General features: G+C 42.8%; 1 protein-coding gene across 2 annotated transcripts in view; it reads left to right on the forward strand.

Annotated features, from left to right (window-relative positions):
• trim62.1 (tripartite motif containing 62, tandem duplicate 1) overlaps positions 1-25,092 on the forward strand; it is an 82,541-nt gene that overhangs the window by 28,611 nt on the left and 28,838 nt on the right. The window lies entirely within an intron of this gene.

Raw genomic sequence — 25,092 nt, forward strand, 5'->3', positions numbered from 1 at the left:
GGCATCAGGTGGCAGGACTATATCTCCAACACAGAAGTCCTTGAAGCGGCCAACACCCCCAGCTTATACACACTACTGAGTCAGCGGCGCTTGAGATGGCTTGGCCATGTGAGCCGCATGGAAGATGGCAGGATCCCCAAAGACACATTGTACAGCGAGCTCGCCACTGGTATCAGACCCACCGGCCGTCCATGTCTCCGTTATAAAGACGTCTGCAAACGCGACATGAAATCGTGTGACATTGATCACAAGTCGTGGGAGTCAGTTGCCAGCATTCGCCAGAGCTGGCGGGCAGCCATAAAGACAGGGCTAAATTGTGGCGAGTCGAAGAGACTTAGTAGTTGGCAGGAAAAAAGACAGAGGCGCAAGGGGAGAGCCAACTGTGCAACAGCCCCAACAAACAAATTTCTCTGCAGCACCTGTGGAAGAGCCTGTCACTCCAGAATTGGCCTTTATAGCCACTCCAGGCGCTGCTTCACAAACCACTGACCACCTCCAGGCGCGTATCCATTGTCTCTCGAGATAAGGAGGCCCAAAAGAATTATTTATCAATCTTGAGAGTGAACTGATCCACCTTTAATACTAAATCCTGATTTTCAGATGGATTAAATTTGATTTCTTTAAGTTACTTTTGTTGCTTAGTTAATTTAGCCTATGTTTTTATTTATTTACTTTTTACAACTTAAAGCTGCTGGTTGGGTTTTTTGCCCAAGCTGCTTTTCTAGTAGCCTCTTAATCTACTATATAATTAAAAGTATTGCAGTGTTAACAACTGATAACATTTTTGTTCCTCAGTTGATTTTATTCTGTGTCTCCTTCCTCCGCAGCACCAGATTCCCATTTTAAAAATTCTCAATCTGTTCCCAGTTCACTCTGTTTCTATCTCATTCAGCTGTCCTCTTGGCTAAGGCCATCATGTTCCTGACTGGTGCTATTCTGTTTGCTATCTGTGATAAAGTTGTAAATATGGCCTGGATTTTGTGGTAAGCAGTGAAGCAATGGCGCTTGCTGCTAACCATGAAAAAAAATGCCCATTAACATCTCGCAATCTCGATGATGTGGATTTTACCTTTCCCAATATTAATTTGATTCTGGCACCAACTAAAAAGAAAAGAAAGAATTGCATTTATATAGTGCCTTTCACACCACCATTTGACTCTAAGTGCTTTAAGCCAATGAAGTACTTTTGAAGTGTTGTCACTGTTGTAATCTAGGAAACATGGCAGTCAATTTGCTCACAGCAAACGCCCACAAACAGCAATGTGATAATCTGTTCATGTAAGGCTGATTAACCAGGACACCAGGGATACCTCCACTGCTCTTCTTTGAAATAGTGGCATGTGATCTTTCACATCTATCTGATTGACAGCACCTCCGACAGTGCAGCACTCCCTCAGTTCTGTACTGGAGCACCAGCCTTGATTTTTGTGCTCAAGGCCTGGAGTGGGATTTGAACCCAAAACCTTGTGATTTAGAGGCAAAAGTGCTACCGACCAAGCCACAGCTGACACCATTGAGACAGCAGGCATCCAGCAACAATGATGTCATCAAGCAGGGTAAGCAGCCAATCATATTGAAGAATTCTAACAGACAGCTAATCAGGAAGTAAAAAGTACTGATTATCCTTCACTTTTTAATCATTTTACAGAGAACAAAATAAAGATTGGGATTAAGGTAGAATCTGAGGCATCATAAACTTTTAAAATATATTTATTATTTAAAAAATATATGTAATTTTTTCATAATGGAGAAATTTGACATTCCACAAATATAAAATTAACTTTTCAGGACTAGAGAGGCCATTCAGTAATTATGACTTAGTACGTTGTTAAAAACCCAGTTGCAACTCATTCAACAAGGCTTAATGTTTTCGAGAGTTTTTACAGTGAGACTAACAGCATAAAAAGTGGAAGTTCATGTCAAATCAGTGATCTCCATCTGCAAGGACTTCAACAGTGCACCCTGCGGAGGAGTGGGGAATCACTGTCTGCAAATTCTGGATTTCCATGTTCAACTGCGCATGTGTGAATGCAAGAAGTTGTTGTCAGTTTTACAGAGCAATGAAAGCTGACAGTTTCTGTATCATTACAGCGGCAAAATCCAGGCCTATGTTTTACATGGATGGTTAACATTTCATGTTTGTAGCTAAAAGCTGGCTGGATTTAAACTCTCGGTGCTCTTCTGGGATCAGTCCAAGAGCCAGCATGACTCATCACCTGTGTCAGTGCAGCCATCTCACAAGCCTCCTGTGCTTAGAAACAAACATCATGTCAGACAGTAGGTTTTTCCACATTTTCAAAAAATCTCCAAACTTCAGCTTTCTGGTAAATGGATTAATTCCAGTCAAAGCAATGCAGCAGCGCTGACCTTAAAACCCAATTTTCACAAAGTTGGCAAACCATTTCAGAAGTTAACTGAATTTTCATCTGATTTTCTCATCCTGTTGGCAGAAATACAGTGATGACTGTTATTAACTTGGGTTTGGCGGAAGACAGGTTCAGTGATGTCTGTTGGCTCCTTTTATGTGCACTAAGCATCTTACTTTAACAGGAGTTAACTGACTTTAAGTTATATATACTTGTACAATAGCATAACCCAGTGACATATTGTGATCGGGTTCAAATGTTTGTATCTGTCATATGTATATTTCAACCTCTTTGAAGGTGGATGGAGTGAACCCTTGGTGAGACCAGGCTTCGTATGGATTGTTCAGATGCACTTATTTCCATCAACACAACTTGGCTGTGTAATAATATAAAAATAACAAATATACCATTGCAAACCACTGTAGTAGGTCATCTTTGCTTGATCTAAAGCTGATTTTCTATCTTGTCTCCTCTGTACTGCATCCTTCTTTCTGTCCTTTGCTGTCTGTCTCTCACTTTTGCAGTTCTCTGTGCTTTTTCTAAACAAGGACAGCAGCAATGTCTGCTTTTACTGAAGCTGATCCCAACACCTCCTCTCAAGAATAGAAGCCACTTGCCCAGCATGACAATGACCCCTGCTGACTTCAAATGAATAGAGTTGCTGCAGCAGTGATAAGTGTGAAGGTTCACCTTAATGTCAAGTCTGTCTTTCAATGTCTGCAGCATGCTGGTTCTCAGATACCCTGTTTGAAACATAATCGGTTCTTGCCTGCCCCATTGCACTGTGATTTGTAACCCCTTCGAAGCCAAGTTTAGCTCAGAAGTGATATTTTTATCGTATATTAATTACATCAAGGTCCTCTTGCTTTGCCATAGTCTGAAATTCTGAAATGTCATTACAGCATCTGGAGTACTGTGTACAGTTTTGGTCTCCTTATTTAAGGAAGGATGTAAATGCATTGGAAACAGTTCAGAGAAGGTTTACAAGACTTATACCTGGAATGGGCAAGTTGTCTTATAAGGAAAGGTTGGACAGGCTAGGCTTGTATCCACTAGAGTTTAGAAGAGTAAGAGTCGACTTGATTGAAACATATAAGATTCTGAGGGTTTCTTGACAGGGTGGATGTGGAAAGGATGTTTTCCCTTGTAACAGAATCTAGAACTAGGGGTCACTGTTTGAAAATAAAGGGTCACCCATTTAAAACAGAGACGAGGAGAAATTATTTCTCTCAGAGGGTTGTGAGTCTTTGAAATGCTCTTCCTCAAAAGGTGGTGGAAGAAGAGTTTTTGAATATTTTTAAGGCAGAGGTAGATAGATTCTTGATAAGCAAGGGGATGAAAGGTTATTGGGGGTAGGCGGGAATGTGAAGTTGAGGTTACAATCAGATCAGCCATGATCTTGTTGAATGGCGAAGCAAGCTCGAGGGGCCGAGTGGCCTACTCCTACTCCTAATTCGTGTGTTTGTATGTTTGTATAGCTAAAGCAGACCTCACTACAGGTTGACTAATCGTAAAGCTCTGGCACAGTAACAGATGGTTTTACTGTAAATCACCTAGAATTATAGTATGCCCCTCCCTGCACCTTGCTCACTGACTACCTTTCAATGTGAAATACTTAATTTCCTGCACCCTCGGTCACTGTGAGTCAGATCTTCTACATGTTTTCTGCTGCCTCGCAGGACTCCTGTGCTTGTGGAAACAGCACGATCGCAGATGGATGGTGACTATCTCTGATAAGCAGTGCTCCAAGGTTTCTTAGATCTCTTGAGTTTTGAACAGGCATCTCCTTTGATACTTCTTGGACTCCTGCAGCAGTTCCATTTTCTCTGCGAGCAAGGAAATGTCAGTCAGTCAGGTGCTGCTGTTAAACTAACACCCAGCTTTCCTGGTCCTATCTTATTTTCAGATAAGGTCTTGACTTTGTGCGCCAATGTAAAACTGTTGATAGTGAATTGGCATCTCTCCTGATCCATTGATTTCAAATGTTAGACAGCTGCAGATTCCCTATCATCCATTTTACACCATCGCACAAAATCAAGATCTGCCCCAAAGTGTAACCACTGTCCTACAAATCAGTATCTATTTTGGGACTGGAAAACAGACTGGGCTATATTTTTATGTACCATCTGTGTCATATACCACCTGCGTTTCAGTTGCTCAGGCCTTGTGTTTTTACAAGTCAGTGCTTCAGAGCCCGTGTCTGTTTGCCCACATTTATGGAGCTGCCAATCTCTCATTCAAATTCCCAGCGCTGTGCTAAAAGCACCAGCAACTTGCTGCTGCAGTTCAGCTTTAATGTGGTTCTGTGTTTGGTGGGATATGATTAGAGACCCAGTGGAGATCATTCCAAGGTGAATTATTTTTGACATGAAAGTTGGAATTACAGTAGATTCTAAAATGCTAAAAATAAATGTACTAAATAATGTACCAAAAATTTTGGAGGGCCAGAGCATGCCTTCATAATCCAAAAAGTTGAGCGCTCAGACCTCACTTAAAAAAAAATTCTAAAGCCACCACTCTTGTTTGTGACTTTGTGTACTTTTCCCTCCTGTAATACGAGTAATGGAATATTGGGTATATCTACTGCTTAAGTTAAAAATCTATGTCCCACTGCACTTTCATTGCAACAATCTGTTTTTATGTGTCAGTATGATCACATTCAGGTCTGTTTGGTTTTCAGTATTATTTTTAAGGGAAGTGGGTGTTATGTCTTTATATTGTTTTTCTGGTTCCCAGGTGTTAGAAAGAATCACTCTTTAAACTTGGAAAAGGCTGGAGTCAGTCTTGTTTATTACAGCACCATGCTGTCTGCTATAGAACCTGATTCAACTGGTTGTTGTGTAACATATATAACATGACTCCCCCAGTGCAGCTGTGAATGTGGCTTCCCCCCCACTGGAACACTTACACATAACAACGAGTTACTAGCTAATTAGTTCCTAACACTTTACAGATAGTATAACAATATATAACACTCCTCTTTCTTTTAAAACATAATGCCCCTATATCAATATAACTGTCAAAAGAAATAAAGAAGATATCACCGACTTGTGGAAATAATCTGGACCCCTTTTTAGAGTCTTTTATAGTGTGTATTCTTTTAAAAAAATATATTATTCACGGTATCGCTTCGGTGGTAAGATGTTGTGCCTCCATCTTGTAGATTTGGCATCTGTTGCTCTCAGTGGTGAGTTGGCATGCTGTGCAGGCGATGTCGTGTCACTTGCTGGTGATAATGTTGTTCCGCTGGGTAGTGATGTTTCTGGTGTTGTTGAGGTCTTTTCTGTTGTTCCAGCTCAGGTGTAAGTTGAATATGGATTCTGTTCTTTCTCATTTGGTTACCGGTTTCTGTCTCAATGATATATGACCTTGGAGTCTCAGCTTCACCAACAACTTTTGCTGGGCTCCAGGTTTTCATGATTGGTTCCTGTGTGTGTACAGTTTGTCCTTTCAACAGTTCGGGTAGGGATTTAGCATATTTGTTGAAGTGTTGCTCTCTCTTACCTGTGCTTCAGTAAGTTGTTGTCTCACTTCCTCCTGATCACTTGAAGGATGTATTTTGCTTGGCAGAGTTGTCTTATATTTTCTTCCATTTAACAGCTCTGCAGGTGATTTCATGTCAGCCTTGAGAGCTGTGGATCGGAGTGATAATAAGGTCAGGTTTGGGTCTTCCTTCGACTCTTGGCATTTCACAAGGGTTCTTTTGACCATCTGGACATGTCTTTCCATAAATCCGTGTCCCGTGGGTATTGTGGTGATGAGGTGATGGTGTTGAACCCATACCGGTCAGCGAATTCCTTAAATTCTCTGGATGTAAATTGGGTGCCATTGTCACATACTAACCTTTCAGGAATCCCTTGCTCAGTGAACAGAACTCGTACTGCTGAGACTATTGCTGTGGCTGTCAAGTCTTTCATCTTCTGGATAAAAGGGAATTTTGAGTAGTAGTCTGCGAGTATGAGATACCATTCTTGATTATGTGTGAACAAATCGACCTACAGCATGCCTTGGTCTGGGTGGTACTTCGGTAGCTATCATCTCCTCTTTCTGTTGTGAGTTTCTGTACTTCTGGCATACATTGCATGTAGACACCATATTTTCGATATCTTTGTATATGCTTATCCAATACACAACTAATTTGGCTCTGAGCTTACACTTCTCCATTCCCATATGGCCTTCGTGTATCTTTCTGCATTGTTTTGGATATGATTATTCTGGATCCGGCCAGCAGAACACCATCTTCCAGTGAGATGTCATCTCTGATAGACCAGTACTGCTGTATTGCTGGCTGTGTGTGATGTTTGCTGCCACCATGTTACATCTTTATGTTGTTTTTCTGGTTCCTAGATGTTGGAAAGAATCACACTTTAAATGTGGAAAAGGCTGAAGTCAGTCTTGTTTATTACAACACCAAGCTGTCCGCTATAGAACCTGATTCAACTGATGGTTGTGTAACATATAACATGACTCTCCAGGGCAGCTGTGAATGTGGTCCCCCACTGGAACACTTACACATAACAACGAGTTCCTAGCTAATTAGTTTCAAACATTTTACAGATAGTAGAACAATATATAACACAGTGGGGTTGAGTCGGTCTTTCTGATATGGTTCATCAGGTTTTGCCAGTTTCCTAAGCTGTACTGCATGGTATATGAAGATTGTATTCACAATTTTAATATAAATGCAAGCAGGGAACATTTTATGCTCCTAGCTTCCAGAACCCCTTCCCAAACAATTTTGTCTTCATAGCTCTCTCCCTGTATTAAAATTCTGCTGAAAGTCATCCTCTTTGTGCTTAACCTTTTCTTCTCTGTCCCTGCTTTCTCCTGCATTCTGTGACATTTTCCTTTACATGAGGAATGCTATGTAATGGGGGAAGGAAGTTTCTCATTCCAGATGGATGATTTAAGATGGGTTAAATGACCTTCCTCAGCTGTGTTTATCTTGAAATCTAATGATGTAAGTGTTTGTTGATGATGATCATTTCTTTCCTTGTCATCTCTAACTGTCCCTCCTTTACATTCATGTCTTGACTTGCTCTCGTTCCTCTGTTTCTCCTCCAAAATCAACCCCAAACCAGTCTGCTGCTCTCTGCAAATATTTCAAAGTATTGTGGCCTGGTATTCAAGCCTCATTTATTTTGCATTATGTCTGTAATTTCTGAACCATCCCTTTCTGCTCCCAAATCAGCCTGTTACTTATGAACTCTTGCCACCTTTTTCTCAACCCATTATCTTTAACCATCGTTTGAAACCAATTATTTTGTTCAGTTACTCTTTGTCCTTGGCTGTAGCTAGGGAGAACCCAGATACTATCACTCCTACTATTTCTATCTTGCAGTTACTTAAAGGAACACCATTTCAGAATAAAGTCTTTTTCTTACAAAATGATAAGTCTTGTTAACTGAATTGGAACTACGTAGCATTGTGTCACTACCTTCAGTCAAGCATAAAACCTGACAGAAGGAGGGCCTAGGAGCATAGCTTAAGAAAACACTTAATACTACTTAAAAAAAAAATATTAAGTTCAATTATTGAATGGCCTCAACCATCAACTGATATAGGAGCATATTTATTTCAATGCTCTCTTTCACTTTCTTTTCCTTTTAAGTTCCTCTCTCTTCATCTCTATTTCTCTCTCTGCATGTGTCTGTATCTATCTTTATCTCTGTTTTATTTTTCTCTCTGTCACTGTCATGTCCTCTCTACATCTGTGTGTGTATGCATCGCTCTCTCAATCTGTTTATGTCCTTCTGTCTGTCTGTCTCTCTCTTTTTATATATGTGTGTTTCTTTATTTCTACGTCTGCCTCTGTTGAAGGATTTTGTGCCAATTTATCAACTGTTTAGATGCTGTTTTTGCATCTTTGCACTGTTCTCTGGGAGAATAGTGTGATGCAGTGGGATAGATTTATAGAATCATAGAGTCATTTATGGCACAGAAGGAGGCCATTCGGCCCATCAAGTCCATGCTGGCTCTCCACGTAGTTATGCTGTCAGTCCCATTCCCTAACTTGATTCCCGTAGCCCTGCAAGTCTATTTCTCTCAGGTGGCCATCCAACTTCCTCTCTCGTGGGCAGTGAGTTCCAGACCATTACCACCCGCTGCATAAAAAAAATGCTTCCTCATATTCCCCTGCATTTTTAGCCCAAAACTTTCAATCTGTGTCTCCTAGTCCTTGTACCATTTGTTAATGGGAAGGATTTGTAGGCTCCTGAAAAGTTTGACAGGCTGCAATGTGAACAGTCCTTCCATGACTGTAAGTACCTTTTATAGTAGCCAATAGGTTGGTTAGTCTTATATGGTTGGAGGATTTCATAGACTCCCACAATCCATACAATGAAGGGACTGGATCGCCCACATCCACCTACACAAGCATTCCTCTGGATGTTAAACCAGAAAACACAGATGAATTTCTGGTCTCCTCTCATCGGAATTGGAGTGAGATTTGAACCCTGTGACTCCAAGTCAGGAGCCTTACTCCAGGTCTTTATAGGAAGTGTTATTAATTGGCGGGTTGTTCCCCTCTTGCTGGTGCTGTTGAACATCATTTTGATACTCTGGTGTATTTGTTGCCATGGGAACTAAAGGTCTGCTTGGGTATAAAATTGAAACCCGACCAGGGCCCGACCCGACCACAGCCAACCCGAACCCGACCCGGGCCCGAGTCCTTTAATTTTTTTTCCCCCCCGACCCGACCCAACCCGACACGAATATTGCAATGAATTTAATGATATCAAACATGTTATTGTGCTCTATCTTGTCCAAATGGTAACACTTGTGATCCTGTTCATCTGTTTTGGTAGCACGCTCTTCCACCGGATCGAGTTGTGGGGAATCATGGGTGAGACTGATCCCGTGATTTCCTGGAGGCAGCACTGTCCAGCCCGACCTGACCCGAACCTGAATGCTGGACTCGGAATATAGACCCGACCCGACCCGACCCGAACCCAACACATGTAGTCGGGTCTCATCGCGTTTGGGTTGGCTAGCCAGACTTTAATGGGAACATCTCGAATTAGCCCAGTGTTGATGTTTACTGTAATTCCATAATACTAGATAGGAAAGAACTAGACAGAAAGCTGGACACTTACTGCCCAGTTTACATCAAAATATACAAGAATAGACAGTTGACAATCCCAGAGTAGTAACTAATGCAAATATCATAACAAAAATGGTGCTTGGCTCTTCTGACTCTTGTTCATTCCTAAACAAGATTTAACAAGAATTAGTTTTTAAAGACAAGGCTTGTTTTATGCCAAGTTTTATTTGTGTAACACTTTGAATCTCATAAAATGTCCCAAGATACCTTTACAGGGGGATGGGTGAAAGTCAAGCAGAATGTGAGAAAGAAGTTAGGGGAGATAACCAAGAAACAGGTTTGTTTTGGGGAGGTTTTTGAAGGAACAGAGAAGGATGCCAAGACAATGAGGGTTAGGAAGAGAATCTAAGGTGTAGGGGGCAAATGACTGAACATACTGACACCAACAATGGAGCAGGGTTGGGGGTGATGGGGTGGTGGGGGTTGCTTGCAGTGGGTTGGGTGAGTAGATCGATAAGGGAACCACATACATGCAGCTTATGAACAGAAAATAATGAACTGGATTCCAAGCACCACCAGCACATTAATAACATTAGGAATAGGAGTAGTCCATTCAGCCCCTCAACCTGCTCCATCATTCAATTAGATCATAACTGATATGCATCTCAACTCCATTTGCCCCACCTTTGCTCTATATCCCTTGATAGCCTTATCTAACAAAAGTCTGTCTATCTCAACCTTTGAAAGCCCAATTATTTTAGCATTCATAGCCTTTTGGCAGAGAGAATTTCAGATTTCCACTGCCCTTAATGCAAAATTACAGAAACATTTCTGCTTAAGTATTAGTAGAAGCAGAGAACGTAGAGGCAATGGATAGGATAAAAATTGAGAGGAGGGAGGTACTAAAAAGGTTTGCTCTGCTTAGAGTAGGTAAGTCACCTGGGCCGGATGGCTTGCATCCAAGGTTGCAAAAGAAAGTAGGGATGGAGCTAGGGGAAGGGCTTTCCATAATCTTCCCTGGATATGGGGGAGGTGCCAGAGGATTGGTGAGTGGCAAATGTGACACCCTTATTCAAGAAAGGGTGAAAGAACAGTCCTAGCAATTATAGGCCAGTTAGTTTAACGTCAGTGGTGGGTAAGATTTTAGAAACTATAATCAGGGAAAATATCAACGGACACTTCGGGGGTTCGAGTTAATTAAGGATAGCTAGCATGGATTTGTAAAAAGTAGATCATGCTTGACAAATCTAATTGAATTTTTTGATGAAAGCAATGAGGTGGAAGGTCTTCCAAGCAGTTTACCCTCCAACTGTCTTTTTAAAACCCTTTTCCATATACCAACTCACTGTCCATAGTGAAACCATAAACAAGGTGACAAGAGACAAGCTTCCTGACCTCTATAAATCTTGACCTGTCACTGCTCTGTAAACATCTTCTCCAAGTCAAAACAACAAGCTCCCTGCTGGTATTTTATCAGAAAACAGGTTCCTTCCAGTAAGATCTTGTTTACAAGCCAAGTCCAGGAACCTTCTGGTGACGTATTTTTTTAAAAAAACACAAAGTTCAGCATCTCTTCAAGCTTCCAGATGAATCAATGTCCATAATTCAACTATAAGTCCTCAAAAATATATTTTACATAAAAAAAACAATAGAAGCATTCTCGTAACAGCAGGAACAGATGGACCTGGGGGTGCCTGTGCATCGATCTTTGAAGGTGGCAGGACATATTGAGAGAGTGGTGAGTAAAGCATATCTTGGGCTTCATAAGTAGAGGCATTGAGTACAAAAGCAGGGAAGTTATGCTGAACCTCTGTAAAGCTCTGGTTACGCCCCAAATGGAGTACTGCATCCAGTTCTGGTCACCATACTTCAGGAAAGATTTGAGGACCCTTGAGAAGGTGCAGAGGAGATTTACCAGTATGGTTCTAGGGATGGGGGCTTTTAGTTACAAGGTTAGGTTGGAAAAGCTGGGTTTATTCTCCTTAGAACAAGGGAGACTGATGGGAGATTTAATAGAAGTGTACAAAATTATAACGGGCTTAAATAAGTTAGACAAGGAAAGACTGTTCCCATTGACAAATGGTACAAGGAATAGGGACACAGATTGAAAGTTTTAGGCAAAAGATGCAAGGGAATATGAGAAAGCACTTTTTAACGGAGCGGGTGGTAATGACCTGGAACTCGCTGCCCACAAGGGTGGGGGAAGCGGAGATGATCAGTGACTTGAAGAGGAAGTTGGATGGGCACCTGAGAGAAATAGACTTGCAGGACTATGGGGATCGAGCTGGGAAGTGGGAATGACTGCATAGCTCCGTGGAGAGCCAGCATGGACTTGATGGGCCGAATGGCCTCCTTCTGTGCCATAATTGACTCTATGACTCTATAAATCAATTCTATAATTTTAAAGAAGCTGTATAATGCCGCTAATTCAAATTTGAGAAAAAGAAAAGACTTGCACGAATATAGTGCCATTCAAGATCATAGGACGTTCCCAAAGTATTTTTATAGCTAATAAAATACTTTTGAAAGGGAGTCACTGTTGTAATGTGGAAACAGGGCAGCAAATTTGCTCTCTCAAACAGCAATGTGAAAATGACCAGATAATCTGTTTTTGTGATGTTAATCAAGGGAAAAATATTGGCCAGGACACCAGGAAGAACCATGGGATCTTTTACACCCACCTGAGAAGGCAGACAGGACCTCTGGTTTAACATTTCATCCAATAGACAGCACCTCCAACAGTGCAACACACTTTCAGTAATACATTAGAGTACTGGAGTGTCAACCTTGACTTTTGTGCTCAAGTCCTGGAATGGGATTTGAACCTGCAACTTTCTGATTTAGAAGTAAAAGTGCGATCAATTGAGCCACTTTGAAGTGGCCTTATAGAACATACCAAACCAGTGATTTTTTGAATTTTGTGTGTGGCTTCTGCATGCAGCCATTGGCTAATCCTGGAAACTCTCCCCACCCCCACCCCCCCTACCCCCACCCAGGTGATCTTATGAAATTATCAGTGCATTGCTGGAACCCCATGCAACTATTTGCATCTTCCTGGGAACCCCCAGAAAATATTGGCATATTCTTGGTTGTCCATTGTCTTGACCTGTGGCCTCAGCTACTTAAAGGCAACTAAGGGTAAACTTTTCATTACAGATCTTTACTCGCAGGGAGTACGTAATCAGGACATGGTGCAGTCACAGTTTGCACTTTTCTGTTCATGGGGCTGTGTGCGTGCATACAGTTCCCTAATATGTGAAGCTACATACCTGGCGCGTACAGAATATTTATCCTATAGTGATGTTATTGCGTCTTTTTTGTAAACAGCAGCAGAAATAACATGGCATGATTGTTAACCCAACAAGTACAAAAAATATAAAATAACAATTTTTTTTGATGCACCGTGTAATGGACTAGCTGAGTTGCTCTTGCAGACAGGCATTGGGCTCGATGGGCTGAATGTCCTCCTTCTGTGCTGTAACCATTCTATATTTCTCTAATGTGCCAATCTCATGCAGACCAAAGTCCAATATCCTCCTGGACTCCCTAAGACCTCCTTCGGGTCCCTGGAGTCCTATGGATCCCGGTTTGAAAATCTGTACTGCAGCATATACCTCTACACCACTAGAAGCAAATTATTAATACTTCAGTCTCTGTCTCCATCTCCTCCCTCCTGGGGTTGTTGATCCTCCAGGATTTTCCTGGAGCCTCCAGGAATTGAAGATTAATTTTCAGGACACAAGTATTGCTACAATAAACCCAGGAGGAAAATCATAAGGATATTTAAAATGAGATTGTATTTTTTCATTGTCTTTGAACATTTATTAGTTATAAAAATACTAGCAGAGACCCACAAAACATTCACAAAATTAGTATCTTTACAGCAACATTACTTCTTTAAACCTCATGCTATTCAACACTTCCAATGCCATCCCTCCCAGGCCATGCCCATCCCATTTCTTTCATCCTTCTCATATCATCCGCATTCCACTCCTTCTTCTATGTCATCCTCCCCATCCCCATCCCCCATTCCATACAAAGAACAAAGAACAGAACAGCACATGAACAGGCCATTCAGCCCTCCAAGACTGCGCCTGTCTTGATGCCTGTCTAAACTACCTCCCATGTATTAAACTCCCCTGCATCCCTTGCCACCTCCCCAATCCCTCCAGCCAGGGTAACTTTGTTGTTGGGCTTCGCTTACCTTTGCTGTTTTTTTCCCCCACCAACTGCTCCCCGCTACCGCCACCAACTGTTTATGTGTCACGCGCTCCAGTGCGGCAGGCTCCGCCCACCAAATCAACCCACCGACCAATCAAAACAGTGCAGACTGATAGAAACTGCATATTATTGTTATTATTATAGATTGGATACAGGAAAAACAAGCACTTTGGTCAAGCATCACTTAGTCAGGAAGTGAAGAGCTTGTTTGCCTTTCCAATTAGTGTGGGAAGATGGGGTGGTGTGACGATGGTCGTGTGGGGCAACCAATGGCGGAACGGGGTGGTTGGAGGCAGAAGGTTCTCTGATGAAACCTCAAGGATAAAATCCAGACATAGTTGGCAAACCTTACTACCCTTTCCTGTAGTAATCTGTGATTACCACTACAAGACCCCAAAGCCCAAAACAACAGTGTCAATTTGATAGCTTTGCATCATCAAAAGGGAAGCTTGAGCTGTTTTGAGTTGCAAACCAGCAGAAGGAGTCCTGGTGCTTCTTGCCTTGAGGGATTGGTTGGAGATGATGTGATGAGATGTCCCTCATGTTCGTGAGTGCACAAGAGGGTATTTGGGGTTGATAGAATACAGCACCCTCCACTTAGATGACCTGAGATACAGATTACTGCAGACGAGCTGAGTTGAGCAGAGTCAAACATCACCAACAGAACTGCAGTCCTTTCAAACTCAAACTATTTGCAAATCAGATAAGCACATTCCTGCTTGAAGGGCCATTATTTTCTTTGCCAAGTCTCTAATGTGTTCCTGACAAAAGTCAGTACTGAAAAGACACTAATGTTCTTTTATGTCCAGTTGGAAGGAAATTAAGGGGGTAGTCATACTATATGTGAAGGAACAGGAGGCAGGCAGACTGAAATTACACTGGCCCTATGTCCTCTCTGTCTAGGGACAGCAGAGCTTACTACATGTATAGAACCTTGTACAGTGGCATCACAATACCGGTAACATGTTAAAATTACAAGAGGGGACTGGACAATAAGCTCTCTGATATCAAAGCTCATCCAGTGGCTCTGCAGGGTTAGTGTCTAGTTGAGCCATGCAAGCCAGGAAGGTCCCAGCTTTAACCTCTAGTCTGTGCTGAGTTAGCTGATCTCGGTTAGGGAAGTGTCAGGGGTACTGCAGTTGACCACGTGCCCCTGGATTAGGAAAAGCAAAATTGGCGAGTGTTCCTGCTCCTTATCTTCATCCAGTGACTTCTGTTTTGTGAGGATGTCTGGTGAGCTCTGATTGACCTTAGTTATCATTTTCTGTCTTCTTTGGCCTCCTTGTCTCAAGAGACAGTGGGTAAGTGCCGAGAGGTGGTCAGTGGTTTGTGGAGCAGCGCCTGGAGTGGCTATAAAGGCCAATTCTAGAGTGACAGACTCTTCCACAGGCGCTGCAGATAAAATTGGTTGTCGGGGCTGTTACACAGTTGGCTCTCCCCTTGCACTTCTATCTTTTTTCCTGCAAACTGCTAGGTCTCTTCGACTTGCCACTCTTTCACCCCGCCTTTATGGCAGCCCGCCAGCTCTGGTGATCTGGCAACTGACTCCCACGACTTGTGGTCAATGTCACAGGGCGTCATGTCACATTTGCAGATGTCTTTAAAGCAGAGACATGGGTGGCCGGTGGGTCTGATATCAGTGGTGAGCTCGCTGCACAATGCGTCCTTGGGGATCCTGCCATTTTCCATGCAGCTCACATGGCCAAGCCATCTCAAGTGCCGTTGGCTCAGTAGGGTGTATATGCTGGTGATGTTGGCCGCCTCGAGGACTTCTGCATTGGAGATATGGTCCTGCCACCTGATGCCAAGGATTCTCCGGAGGCAGCGAAGATGGAATGAATTGAGACGACACTCTTGGCTGACATACATTGTCCAGGCCTCGCTGCCGTAGAGCAAGGTACTGAGGACACAGGCTTGATACACTCGGACTTTTGTGTTCTGTGTTAGTGCGCCCTTTTCCCACACCCTCTTGGCCAGTCTGGACATAGCAGCGGACGCCTTTCCCATGCGCTTGTTGATTTCTGCATCGAGAGACAGGTTACTGGTGATAGTTGAGCCGAGGTAGGTGAACTCTTGAACCACTTCCAGAGCGCAGTCGCCGATAATGATGGAAGGAGCATTTCTGACATCCTGTCCCATGATGTTCATTTTCTTGAGGCTGATGGTTAGGCCAAATTTGTTGCAGGCAGCCGCAATCCTGTCGATGAGTCTCTGCAGACACTCTTCTGTGTGGGATGTTAATGCAGCATTGTCAGCAAAGAGGAGTTCCCTGATGAGGACTTTCTGTACTTTGGTCTTCACTCTAAGACGGGCAAGGTTGAACAACCTGCCATCTGATCTTCTGTGGAGGAAAATTCCTTCTTCTGAAGACTTGAACGCATGTGAGAGCAGCAATGAGAAGAAGATCCCAAACAGTGTAGGTGCGAGAACACAGCCCTGTTTCACGCCACTCAGGATAGGAAAGGGGTCTGATGAGGCACCGCTATGCTGAATTGTGCCTTTCATATTGTCTGGTGAGCTCTGATTGACCTTAGTTATCATACATTAAACAAAAATAAAGAAAACCAAACTTTTCATCCTGATTGACCTCACACTTTGTTTACTTAACAGCAATTCAAATTCTGTGATGTTAAAGGGATGCACCTTCTTCTTAGCAGGAGAATACAGCAATATATATTACGTGGTATAATCTTATAAACTGGCTGGCATATCATCTGACTTGTTGTGAGCAACCCCATGGAAGTCTTGTGCCTGCCAACGTCCCAAGGCCTTACACCAATGTCAAACTATACAAGCCCAAAGCAAGTTTTTAAAAAGTGGGAATGGAGTCATTAGCCTGGAGTTTGTAATTTTTTTCCCCCCCTCAATTTTCTCCCCTCTTCTCCTGAAGATACTTTTGGGATAATGGTTATATGTGTTCCAGCACCATCGTGTACCTGAATGAGGATGGCTATTCTTCCCACTTGTATCTGGACTAGGATTATGGTCAACCAGCTCAATCATGAGGGAGAGCTCCCGCAGCTGGCAACCAAACCGCCCTCTCTCAACATCCAACTTTCAGTTTCCAGCAAGAATCATTGGATGATAAATTGGGAGTGGGACCGTGGCCTAGTTGACTTTTTCCCTCCCTGGTCCAAGGGCACTAAAGGCAGATGAAGCACTCTTACTGCCCACAGGCTGAGATCTGCCAAATCAGCAGAGGCCAGAGATGGGTCCTTTCTATTGGCTCTGTTTCAGACTTGATTGACCCAGTGATTTGGAATTTTCCCTTTAAGGAAAATGTATAATCTGATGGGATTAATGAATAAAGAATCACTTTTGTTAATTACCTTTCCCTTTTAGTGTCAGAAGTTTTTGTGTGGGAACTTTAAACTTCCCTTAGAGCCAGCATATTCCAGTCCGGTTAAATGAAAAACCCTGATGGGTTAATGTATCAATCACCTAATAATTGGTGATTTAGGGTCAAAAAATCAGTTGGACCTTTCTCGTTCATCCTAGGGAAAAACTTGCATTACAAAAGAAAAAAAAATTACCAAGTCTTATCAGTTACTGTTTGAATATTTAAAGATACCATGTGCCTTTGGCTGTGAGCCAAACAGGATGGTGTTAAACTCAACTCCTGGCAGTGTTGTTAGCTTGTCTAAGCAAGGGTTCATTGAAATTAGAACAAGGGAAGAGGAAGTTGAGCTAGTTAGCAAAGAAATAATTTGCATTTATATACTGTCTTTCACATCCGCAGGATGTCACAAAGCACTTCACAGTCAATTAATTATTTTGGAAGTGAAGCTACTGTTATATAGACAAACGTAGGAGCCAATTCCACACAGTAAGATCAACAGACAAATTGAGGCAGATGACAGGTTAATCTGTTTTGGTGATGTTGGTTCAGGGAAGAATATTGACCAGGATGCTTAAGAAATCTCCATGGTCTTCTTTGAATGGTCTCATTAACTCTTTTACCTCTACCTGTGCAGGCAGTTGGGGCCTCAAGTTTACATCTTATCCAAAAAGGGGGTGCTTCCAACAATACAGCACGTGGCCAACACTGCAGTGCAGTACTGATTAGTTCATGTGCTCAAGCCCTGGGCTGAGGCTTAAACAAAACTCAATGTCAAAAGTCTAAACTGAGCATTGGCATGATATGTCATTAGGCCTACTTCTGTGCTGCAATTTCCTTGATTTACAGTTCAGTTGGTACTATACCCTTTCCAGTATCCTTTTATATTGATAGTTACTAGATTGATAATTCCAATCAATAGTAACTCAGACTTGCAGCACTCTCTTTGCTACTCTATTAGCAGATCTCCTCGTTGGTGGGGTTAAGAGGATGAAGAGTCCATAATCCTGTAGCTTACTTGAGAACCCAGGGCCGGCAGAGATGATGCTCAATCAACATAAATAGAATCTGGGACAATAATTAACCAGAATATTCTGTAATTCAAAACTATATCAGGATAGTTACCAGTAAAATACCAAGACGACAGGAAACACTCCACAATTGCTTGGCAGAGTGATGTATAATATATTGGCATCTCTGACATCTGCACCGCAATTATTGGATGTCCTGATTACCCAGCAGAATTTTCACAGGATGAAGCCTGAGAGATACATCACCTCATTAAGTGGCTTTTAAAAATTATTTATATTCCTCTTTTTGGTGAATAAAGCTGAATCATGGTTCTTTAGTTTTTTTTTGTACTGTGCTCTTTTTGTTCCTCTGCACAGGTTATTGGTGGCCTCAGCTTTGTTGGGAGGGAGGGAGGGACCCCTCCACTCTGCCCCTCCCCCCCCCACCCTCTCTCCACTCTCTCTGCCCCCCTACACTGTCTCCACTCTCTCTGCCCCCTCCTCCTTCTCTACTCTCTGCCCCTCCCCACCCACTCTGCACTTTCTGCCTATTTCCCCATTCTCCACTCTCTCCTCCCCCTGCCCCATCAAGGAAAGAAAATAATAGAATCATCTATGAATATTGAAAGCTCCTCTGATGGCCTTGTGGACAGGTCATTGCCTGGTGTAACACTGGGCCATATCCATCACTCTGTTCCAAAACCTGCTAGGTTAGCTGGAGCAGCGGTCGGATCAGTACAATTAGCTTCAGTGTCCCTGGGCTACAGAGGGAAAAATCAGCCAGGATTCCTGCTCCTGATTACTATAAAGATAATTAGCTAATGAACCAGAGGGAGATAAGGTAACTTTTTTTTTTAATGCAGCAAGTCATGATGATCTGGAATGCAGTGTCTGAAAGGGTGGTGGATGCAGATTTATTAGTAGCTTTCAAAATGGAATTGGATATATATTTGAAAAGGAAAAATTGCAGGGTGTGGAGAAAGAGCTGGGGAATGGGACTAACTGGGACAGCTCTTTCAAATAGCCCGGCACAGGCATGATGGGCTGAATTGCCTCCTTTTGTGCTGTGTGATTCTATCCAATGACATGTGTTGGGAAAAGAGAGCCACTTTGCTATCCCCTGCAGCCTATATAACAGACACAGTTTGCTGCTTTTAACCATATGTACATTCTTGGTATGAGGAATATGGTTTGCATTTGAAAATCTCGCCCATGGGACTTGTCCAGTGTTGGCAGCACTAGCGTATATTGAAGCAGAGCTGTGTTATTACTGTGAAAGAATTGACCTCCATCTGCATTCACTGTGGCAGGTATCAGCCGCAATCAAGCTACATGCAGTTTGCCTTCTGTCCTAGAAACCAGAGAGTTAATCATCTAAGAGCCTTTGAGACTTGCCGCAGCATAGAATATCTGTCGAGCCTTGAATTATTAATGATCATAAGTTTTAGCTTGAAATACAAACAAAGCAGCTACAAAAACTAGAAATAACTGAGCACTGGAGGAGGTAGAGCTCCCAATGCGGAAAAACATGTGGGACAAATAATTTTAGTTACTAAACTGAAAAAGCGAAGCAAATAATTTTTGCTTTCTGTTTCTTGCCTTCTCAATCCCTACTCCATGTCTTGGACCTGATTTTGCTGGAGGCCATTTGAATATTGATCAGGCACGACTAGCCCAAAACAAACATTGCTGATTCAAGACAATTGATTCTATATCTTTTTAAGGAAATAGGCCGTTATCATTAAACCCCACCTGATTATCTAATTGCTCAGATGTTGATCAATGCTTTCATTATGTAAGTGCTGCAGTGTGCTGCTCGTTTTTTTTTTACCTGTCCAGAATGTGTAGTTTTACGACCAGGTGAGAAAGGTCTCGGGTTCCCTCTCTGCCTTCACCTGATCTTACTGTGACAGGGTTTAATTTTAAACACACCATGTTTTTAGCTCCCCCTTGGTGAATCCTTGTTCATCGCTTTCCAATTATAAGGCAAAGAAACCAGCACAAACAGGCTTTCTTAGGTTTCAAGAAGAAAAGTGAAATTTTATTAAACTTAAACTCTAATTCAGTTAACGCCTATGGATACACAACGCGCCCACGCTAGCATGCATACATGATACACACATGCAAATAAAGACAGAAAAGAGCAGAAGAAAAATAAAGTGGAAAAGTTTGCGGCAATATCTGAAGAGTTGTTGTTACGGTTCTTCACACTCACTGTAGAGAACTTGATTGCAGGTAGATCTTGCTTTTTGTTGGGGCCCAGTATTCTTCTTAAATCTTGTTCACTGTAGGAGACTTTTCTCTCTTGGGGTTCATGTGTCTTCTGTGGGTTTTGGAGTTACGTGAGAAAGAGATGGGAGCAGACAGGAGAGGCTGTGGTGACCCAGCCAGGAGAGGTCTTTTCAATCTAGGAGCAAACAGTTTTTTCTTCAAATTGTACAAATCAGAAAAAAAACCCAGACTGCCAAGCAGTTTAGTCATATGACTAACTGGTTTGACCACGTCTGTTTGTGAATTGTATTGGAGCAGGGGATAACTCCTTTGTTCCAAACACTGTCTGTTAATATGCAAAAATGTCTTTCCATCCAGGGGCCTGGCAACCCCTTGTCACAGGACTTCTCTTCTTCCCAGCAACCATTTGCAATTTAATGTCCATGTGCCAAAATTAATGTGCCTCATTCTTGGCAGGTGGTGGCCTGCATGACAGTAGCTTCAGGTGATGTACTGTGAGGTTGCCACCAATAGACCATGCTGGATTATATGCATCACTCTAGGCCTAGTATTTGTAGTGTTTTAAATGTATATCCAGCCAGGCAGTATTTACTTAGCTGGTCTCGGCTAGGGCAGTACTCAGCATTCTGCATCCAGGATCCAGGATCTAGCATCCTGTGGACCAGAGAGAGAGGTTTTAAAAATAAATCTGCTGGAATTCCCACTGCTCAATGACCTCTTCTGGAGAGTGGATGTGTACAAGTGACTGCTGAAGACAAGAGCAGGGTCACTTATCCTGTCTACCATGGTGGAATAGTCTACTGACATATGAAGAGTGGCCCTTGAATAAGGTATCCAAGAAGAGCCAATTGAATCGTACCCTGCCAGGAATCGAAGGAGAGAAAGGAGGAAAATCAGAGGGAATAATAAATAGAACAAAGACATACGGTGTACTGGACCTGAGGATTTGTCTTTAGAATGATTGAACAATAGGAATTGGTGCCAACTCTGTGACCTGTTTATATCTCAGAGGCTGAGAGCAAATTGACCTTCAATTTGTTTTGTCCTTTTGTTTTTTTATTCTCCCGATGGCACTGAATCATCCTGAGGTAATGTTCCACAGGTGAAGATGCCCTCTTGGCACCTTCTATGTGTGAATCTTCCGTGTGTAATCCTGGATGGTAATCTTCTAACAGTATTCAAGCTTTGACAGCATCATAGTCAAAACCAATTATATCCTCACTGATCTCCCACATATATGCACATTGCAGTGGGGCAGGGTGGAGCGAGATCATTGAATAGTGATATGGAATAAGGCCCTGGCTACTTTGTTTTTCCTTCCCCAGGGCAATTGTAATGGTTCTGTCAGCTAATTCGCCACAGACCCCCAATTGGGCCAGGGACCTTCCCCAAGGTCTGCCTGGCTCAGTTTTACTAAATAGCAGCCCATTTACTCAGCTATTGAGGATGCTATTCCTCTTCTTTCTAGTTGTGAATCAGACTACAAATTCAGAAATGTAATTATTTAACTCGTCTACATTTGTTACAATCCCTCAAACTCTCTCTCCTTTTTGGATAATTTCCTGCTGCACCTCCAGATCTGAGGAAATTTGCCTGGCTCTCTCCAGCATGTCAAAAAAAAGAGTCTGTGCTATTAATGTAGTCTTCTCTCCTTTGTCCTTTTTAACCTTTCTCCTTCTCTCGTAATTCTCTCATTGGAGAGTAGTGTAATGATTTATGTTTTTTAAACCCCGCTGCTCTTAGCCTTCAATTTAAAGTCGGGGGAGAAAGCTCAAAGGATCTCTAATTAATTCCAAACTCTTACAGTTCTGGTGCACAGAAAACGCTTGAGGGCATTTGCGTCTCCAAAGAACTTCAATACCATTTTGATCAAAGTTGGATTTTGGCACTGGGAGGAGGCAATGCATGTGCAAGGCAGCCTGAAACAAAGTAACTCTTGCTGCAGACTTTTGGCTTCTAATCTTGTTTGCGTCGTGTCTGCTGCTTGGAATACGGAGTGTTAAAATGGCAACAAATTGCTGTGTGTATTCCATAAATTTAGTCTTTCTGCTTCTTATTGAGAAATCAAAGTGATAGGCCAAGGTAGTAGGGGAGAAGATGAGATAAATTCCTAAAGTAGTGGTTAGATGTCTGGATGACCATATAGGCAACACAGGCGAATACCAAGGGCAGCACTGGAAGGATAGTCTAATCGACCCAACTGTAACACTTGCAAACAGAAACTCCTGCAAAATTGACATTATGCAAATTCAAATAGCCTGAAGCTGTGTGTGCAGAGTGAGTGACTAGAGACCTGGCCTGTTTCTCTCTCAGTCTCTCAGCAAATTCCACTCAGCCTCAGAACATTGGCCTTAATAGGTCCTTTAATTGCCTTAATAGGCTACCCGCTGCTTGCAAGCACGTAGCCATCAATCCCCCGAACCTGCCACTATCAAAAAGGGCCGGAGGCGGGAACAGGTGGTAAACCGGCCTCTGATGCTAATTTTCCGGCCCTCTCGCCTCCGATCATGCCTCTGACGCCTGCCTGTGATTCTGCCTGTCAGATGGCTCCCTGAGCAGACTGCCAAAGTCATTTGGCAGAATGCCTCATCACCAGAACTTTCAAACAAGCACCAAGACTTAGCTTGGCTGGTGGTGAGAAGGGCTCTCCCCATCAGATCCTTCCTGCACACCTGGAGTCTCGCCCCCTCCACACGCTGCCCTTGAGGTGGCTGCGGTGGGGAAGAGACGGTTGCCCACCTCCTTCTGGAATGTGTCTTTGCAAAGCAGGTGTGGAAAGAGATGCAGTGGTTTTTGTCGAGGTTCAGCCCAAGCAGCTCTGTAACACAGGAGTTTGTGCTCTACGGGCTGTTCCCAGGGACGCACACCAAGATAAACATCAACTGCTGCTGGAGGACAATCAATTCGGTGAAAGATGCTCTTTGGTCTGCCGTAACTTGCTGGTCTTCCAGCGCAAAGAGTTGTCCACGACCGAATGTTGCAGACTGGCACATTCCAAGGTCCAGGACTACGTGCTGAGGAATGCACTAAAGCTTGGCGCAGCCACCGCAAAGGCTCAATGGGGAAAGGCCACAGTGTAAGGTCCTCCCACCAAAGTGAACTGAGGGGCTGGACCCTTGGGAAACCCCTCGGGCTGTGTACACCAAATATGGTTTTGCTGTAAAATGTACATGTCAGGTAAAATGGAATGGAAGGGTTGTGAGGCAACTCACTCCTGTATTGAAGAAAACTGATTTCCTTTGCACTTTTTGGAATGTCAACTTGGTGCTGTTTTGAACTGTTTTGTCATGTATTTTTTACAGATTTTTATGAATAAGGTGTATTTTGGGGAAAAAAAGCCAGCCTGTGATTCTGGAGTGTGCAGGACTCTCTGGGCTAGTGTTAAATTTTGGACCAGTTTCAAACCTTCCTAAAAATAAACTGATGGGAAATGGCAGTTCCCAGTAATGTTGGCCATGAAATTCCAATAGTGGTGAATTTGTAGAGTCAGTGGGAGGGCACCTCATTTACGTGGAATCAGCGGGTGGAAGTGCCACTTGGGATGTTACTTTGGCACTTGCCTGCCCCAAGCACCAGGGAACTGTCCAAACTTTGTGGGGGGGGACAGGATGGGGGGAGGCAGGAGAGATGAAAATTTCCCAAGACCCTCCACAACCATGGCCACAGCTCTGATTGGCCCTCAAGTGTGAAGGTTGATCCAGGAATTAATTTTTTTGGAAAAGGTGTCTTTTTCAGGAGTCCAGACCCCATATCCATGTGGCCTGCTCCCAGAGTTGTCCTTGTGGAGGCTGGTATATATCATGTCTTTCAACACACCAGCCACCACTGAAACACTGGGTTCCAATTCCAGTTAGTAACAGGAACTCCACGTTGGGAGTGCTCTCCCCTTACAAGTTAAATCAGAAGCTATCAGAAATGGAGGTAACCCACAAGCCCCCGTCAGTATTACAGCAGGGTATTGGTAAAAGCCCCTGGAATTTGGGAGCAGTTATATCCGTATTGAAGAAAGATCTATGTTTTGAAAATTATCCATAACTTATATTAGTGTAGAGTTTGTGATGTTATTAATCATGCACAGTTGTTGTGTTTATTCAGGACAGATTGATAGATTTTTGAATGCTAAGGGGAATTAAGGGATATGCAGATGGTGCGGGAAGGTAGAGTTGAGGTGGAAGATCAGCCGTGATTGCATTGAATGGCAGAGCAGACCCAAAGGGACAAATGTCTACTCCTGCTCTTATGTAAGGGTGAAATATTGGTGAGCGTTCCAACGTAGCACTGAATTGATGTACTAGTGTGGGAGGATATGATCTCTGTCTGTCTGTCTATCCATATAGTTGTATACTGTGTGTCTGTGTGAACTTCCTGTCAGGTAAATGTCAAACTTGTGTTACACTCTGGCATCACACTTGTACATGGCACTGGTTAACTGCATGGAGATTAACTTAACCTAGGCAGAGTGCTTGGCGGCCACTTTGAATGTTGAGAAAAGTTCTGCTGGAAAAGAAAATACCAGAGCCACAATATCTACAGCTCCTTAACTCCTGTCCCCCTAATCAAAGCCAAAGTTATGATCTCCATGTCTGAACAACAATTAACCTTTGAATTAACTCACCCAGTGTTTACTTAGCATGAGTTTGACTGTCACCTTAAAAAAAAGATTCAGCTCCACCTTAGCAGCAGAATAATACATTGTATTATTTGATTTACTGTAACACCTTGGGAGATCTGCCAGTATTCATAAAAATGTGCAAGTATGACTCCTTTTCCCTGCCTCTATTTGGGTTTAAAGTATAAATCTGTCCATTTACAAAGCTATGTGTTGCTTTTTAGTAATTGAGAGAGATGTAGATCATGGACCATAAACAACTTTTGCGAGTAGTC

The sequence above is a fragment of the Heterodontus francisci genome, chromosome 37 (genome assembly GCF_036365525.1).
Source record: "Heterodontus francisci isolate sHetFra1 chromosome 37, sHetFra1.hap1, whole genome shotgun sequence".
Classification (NCBI taxonomy): Eukaryota; Metazoa; Chordata; class Chondrichthyes; order Heterodontiformes; family Heterodontidae; genus Heterodontus; species Heterodontus francisci.